The following is a 5,417-nucleotide window of genomic DNA, read 5'->3' on the forward strand; positions in this document are numbered from 1 at the left end:
TGATATGTTTGAAGTAGTACCTACGTGGGTAAAAAACAAGTGTTTAATTTATGAATCTTAATTCATGTACCTAATACGTTGCTTTAATACGGATGACCTTTATACTGATATATTGTTGAGTACTTATATTCATAAAAGTTATACACTCTGTTCATTGCACATTATTCAACTAGCCATACCCCGACCAAGATTCTTACTTTGGTGGAAGTATTATTATACATTTACTGGAGTCATCTAGTAAAGTTAAGCAGAAAAAACCAACACGCTGAAGTAGACCGAAGAATCATAATATTCCAATAAATATTAAGGCTACAGTTTACAATTAGAGTAGAAAAGAGATTTTCTAGAGACAATTACGTTAATCATAAAAGCCGCCAACATACTAGTAACAAGGGTAACACAGCTTGCATTGGACCGACTTATGCTGGAAATACCTTGAAAAGATCAATCAGCAAAGTTGAGGACGTAATATAACGCACTGTTTCATTGCAGTGGTCTTGAATAGGACATTTTGCCAGACAAGATGATACCAGATAAACTGAACGCATCGTATATTGGAGACCTAGGTTATTTCATAGAGAGGTACATGTTGATCTCCAAAAATATAGCTGGACGATGAGAAAGAAAGGCAGGAAGACAATGGCACATGATAGAAAAAGATAAATAAAAATGGAAACGCAAATGGTGGGTACGCCACACACATTGGATCAAATTCAATGTCTACAAAACTTATTATCAGACCAATAATGAATGGGTGATAAGAGAAAGCGCAAAAATCAAGCTATAAGTCTTTAAACGAAAAGTCCTAACGAAGATATTTGGACATATTAACAAAAACAGAGTATGTAGATCCAGGTACAACCATGAACTCTACCAAATGTTCAAAGAAGCAACGATCTAAAATTGTTTTAAACTTCAGAGACGTCCATGAACTGGTCATGCTTGAGAATAGAAACAGAAAGATTACCGAAAGGAGTCCTATATAGTAATAAAATTCAGGGCACAAAATTAAAAGGGAGGCCATGGAAGTGGTGGGTGGATGAAGTGACAGCGCGTGCAAAATTTGCTAGAGGTGATGACCTAGAGAATATCGGCACTGGATCGAATGTTGGAGACAGAGTTTGAAGGAGGTTAAGGCTCGGTTTGGACTGTAGTAACATTGATAATATGATAAGTGAGATACATTTATAGTTGATAACAATTTTTGCTTGTTTTTATAAGCAAATACATTATGGTTACAACCTCACTTTTAGCAGGTGTTTACACTTTAAATTAATCTGGAATAGATACTAATAATAGATAATCAGTTATTTATAATATATTAGTATCTAGCTTCAAGTGTTAACGTTATTAAATCTATTTTGAATATATTTTAAACTTCGACGCTGCTAAAATTTAAATTTTATAATAATTATTGTCATTATTTTGGAAGCATATTCAATCATTTTGGTTAAAAACATAATGGACTTCGTAGCTAAAAGTCTTATTATCTTAGATATCCCTTTCAATAAAGATGTAACAAAGGCACATTTCTAATAATTTCAAGCTGATCTTGGAATAACTTTGTGTTAGTGCATAATCTGTAGATAAATACATACGTTGAAAGCGTTGAACAAACTAGTGGAATATAAAATGATAAGGTTCATCGTTTCAAGTTGTTTGTTACAGATTCTGCACCATATGTCTACATAAAACAACATTGTATGCAGCTGTTTTTTGGCTGTAGCCTGTCCAGTCAGTAAGCTTGTTAAGACTCTGCTCATCAGATGCATCAATTACTAATGATCTTTGTTATAAAATCCCTGCTCAGTTTTAATAATGTAATGTTTATTTTAATTTATTTACAGTCTCCTTAATAATAATTAAGACAACATAATTAATTCATAACATTTTATTTACTTAACATTACAAATTTTTCTTATGACTCTAAAATCTAAATCCCCTCCGTGAGTCAGTGGTAAGAGCCTACCTTTAGACCCAAAGGTTGTGAGTTCAAACCTCAAAAAGATATGAAATTTTTCTTTATTAAAAAGGGAATAAAATAATTTCTATCCATGTAGGATCCATGTAGGATACTCACCGGAACGACCGCACATATTTGAATACGATTAGCGTCTCTTTGTAAAGAAAATCAAGTCGACTTTACTAAAGTAACAATACATTTACTAAACACACAAACAAAATACACTTGTCTCGCCAGTGTTCGAAGGTACACCACCAGTGTTCTGCCGTGTTAGGCCCAAAGGCGGTAACTAACATTTGACAAAATGGTGGCAAAATCGATTTCAAAATTGAATGCTAAAATTTTGGCCCGTTAGGGATTTATGGACTAGCTAATAATTTTTATGCATGGATATATGCCCCAGTTTATTAAGGGAACCGTTAATTATATTTTAAAACAAAGTTTTATATAAAAAGAGGCAGATACCGCTAAAACGTTTTATCAAAACTTACTATAAAGCTAAGCCTATTAGCGGTATGTGGTTTACAGTTGTGATTGATATGAAATAAAAAGGTTTTCTGTGTATTCCAGTTTATTAAATTGAAAGAATTAAAGGACTATTAAATGTTATTATTTTGTTGAGCCACAATATGACAACAACAAATTGACAATATTTAGTTGTCGTTATATCTGTTTTCCTTCAAAAGTCAATAAATACATATTGGTTCATTAATATTAATGTTCTATTTGCGATTCAATGTAGACAATTAGACAATCGAACACCATAACTTGTGTCCGGTACATACACAAAACCTATTTAGTATTACAATGGTATTACCTCATAATTATCATTTTTTTTAAATCTTTTATAGTGCGTCTAATAATTTGGGCAGAACTGTACTAATACAATGAAAAACCAGAATCCGTTCAGATTGTTATAGCTGTTTAAATATCTGCGTTTTAAAGAATTCTTCAACTGTAAATGTGATTGTAAACCATACTTTTGACTTTCTCTTCTCAGCTATTTTTATTTTGTTTCTTGCAAACAAATTTTTGGATCATTATTCAGGTACCTGACGCATTCTTAGAAAATTTATAAAGGAATAAAACCAGCATTTTTGTATAAAACTTATATAAAGGATTCTCAAAAGATTAGGTAAAGATATCCCAAATCTACAATCCCGTATCTAGAATAGCATTGTATAACTAGACTACTAGACATTGTCTAGTTAAACAATGATAATAGCTTGTATTGAAAAAAAAATGCAATCAATGGGTTGCATTGATTTAGTTGTTGCAACCTAACAAAGGGTTTAAACATACATATAAATCATCCACTTGGCGCAAATTCATATTGTTTAGGACAACATAAGTGGTTAATTCTTGAAATACTATAAAAAATGAAAATATATTTCAATATATATATTAATCTCGAAAAGTTCTTACCATCCTCTCTAATTATTTCTTTTACTAACACAACTCTTTTAACTAACACAATAATTTAACCTTGTAAAATTAGGCCGAATTTACTTTGTAATACTAAGGCGATTTTGCGGTTTCTAAATGTAGGCGTAGAATTCTTGAAAGTAGAGTAGCGGTAAGTGCAATATGCTAAGGTATATGGACGGCAACTGTAGCAGATATCGTCAAAACGCCATAGTATTTAACATTTGCCGCCAAATTGCTTAGTATTTTAACTGAAAAGTGTAGATACCGTTAAAAAAATTGCAGTTTTATTTAAAGTATAATGCTTCTACAACTCCAAAGACTTTATAAATATATACTAAATACCCTATTCTACCTAAAAATACAAAAATCTTATTTTCCATAAAAAATCAGATCCCGCCTTTGGGCTTAGCACGGCAGTGTTGGTGGTAGAAATTTTAGTAATTACCTCGGCAGTGACCGTACCAGCCGCTAACCAGGTTGGAAGTAGTGATGTTGAAAAAGTAACTATTCGTTACAAAGTACTCGTTACTTACGAATACCGAAACTTTGGTTACTCTTATTACTTCGTTACTTCGTACCAATCGTATCAGAATGAGTACCTATTTTGATTTTGAGTATTGTATCTACTCGGTTGATATCGGAGTCGGACCGGTATTCCACGAGTGTTCGGGTATCAGTACAGTTAACTAAAATTTTATCTATGAAGGGCGAAGGCTATGAAGAGTTTTACAGGATTACAGGGCGCTGAGAAGTACCTGAAACAGAGGGAGGTATATCATTTAACGAAGCATTCACCCTGAAACAGATGTCTATACGATTTGTCGAGGTAGATAGTTCACAGAATTTCACAGATGTTAGTTCATTTGAAAATAAAAATGCAACACATTAGATTTTAATAATAAATACAAACTATTCTTATCAGGCCTAGAAAAAATAGCTTAGATTGACAGGAAAATATGTAGAAACGATCATATTTTTAGACAATGATCATCAACTTTAATTTTACATGTAGGCATGGCATTGTTTTTATTAGACCAGGTCATTTAACACTAAAAACGCAGGAAAAAAATCTATTTTTAAATATAGTAGGTACATAGAGACTTACAACTTTTTGTATTGTATTTAGGATTAGGATGAATCTTAAAAAAAAAGTCTACAATAGAAAAATAGGTGGAAATGCATTATTCCATTTCAAAGTGTATAAAAAGCATCGAAAAATGCATAAAAACGTCAAAATCAGTATATTAAGGGCCAGATTTTCTTATTTCCGGGTATTTGAGGTCACTGAATACGAATTTGCAATCAAAACCGACCTCCGAAGCACCTGGATGCTCAGGGTTACTGCTAAGGTACGTTATCTAGAGTTTATAGGGTTTGTTTTTGGCACTTAATTGATGCAAACAGGTTACTCGAAATTACTGATATTGTAGAGCAGCAATGACAGAACAATTACATATCATTTAATTTCTATCCATTAAGTAGATCGGTGAACGTCGTTATATCGGATCTTATACTTATACGAAATACTGAGAAATGCGATTCTCGATATGATTAGCGGTACTCAAATACAAGAGTAATCATAGTAATCAAAGTATCCTACTAATACTAATACAAAATAATACTGAGAAATGCGATTCTCGATATGATTACCGGTACTCAAATACAAAAGTAACAAAAGTAATCAAAGTAATCAAAGTAACGAGTACTTTAAATGATGACTTTATACAAAAGTAACGATTTATAATGAATACTCTAAAGTAACTATAAACAATATCACTAGTTGGAAGGGTACCGACAAACGATGGAACATTTTGCGCCAATCTAAGCCGGCCATAAGTAGAGGGTTTAATCGGCCATAAATCACAAATTCTGCGGGAACTAACGGTATTTCACATTGTGCTGGTTCCCGTCTCTAATTTTTTATCGTTTTGTATTACATATTCTCTATTTCTCAAGACGTGCCACATCACATTCTGTTGGCTCCTAGCTTTAGAGAGATTGAAATACGGGATGGTAAAGACCGACA

This window comes from Diabrotica virgifera, chromosome 7 (assembly GCF_917563875.1).
Source record: "Diabrotica virgifera virgifera chromosome 7, PGI_DIABVI_V3a".
Lineage (NCBI taxonomy): Eukaryota > Metazoa > Arthropoda > Insecta > Coleoptera > Chrysomelidae > Diabrotica > Diabrotica virgifera.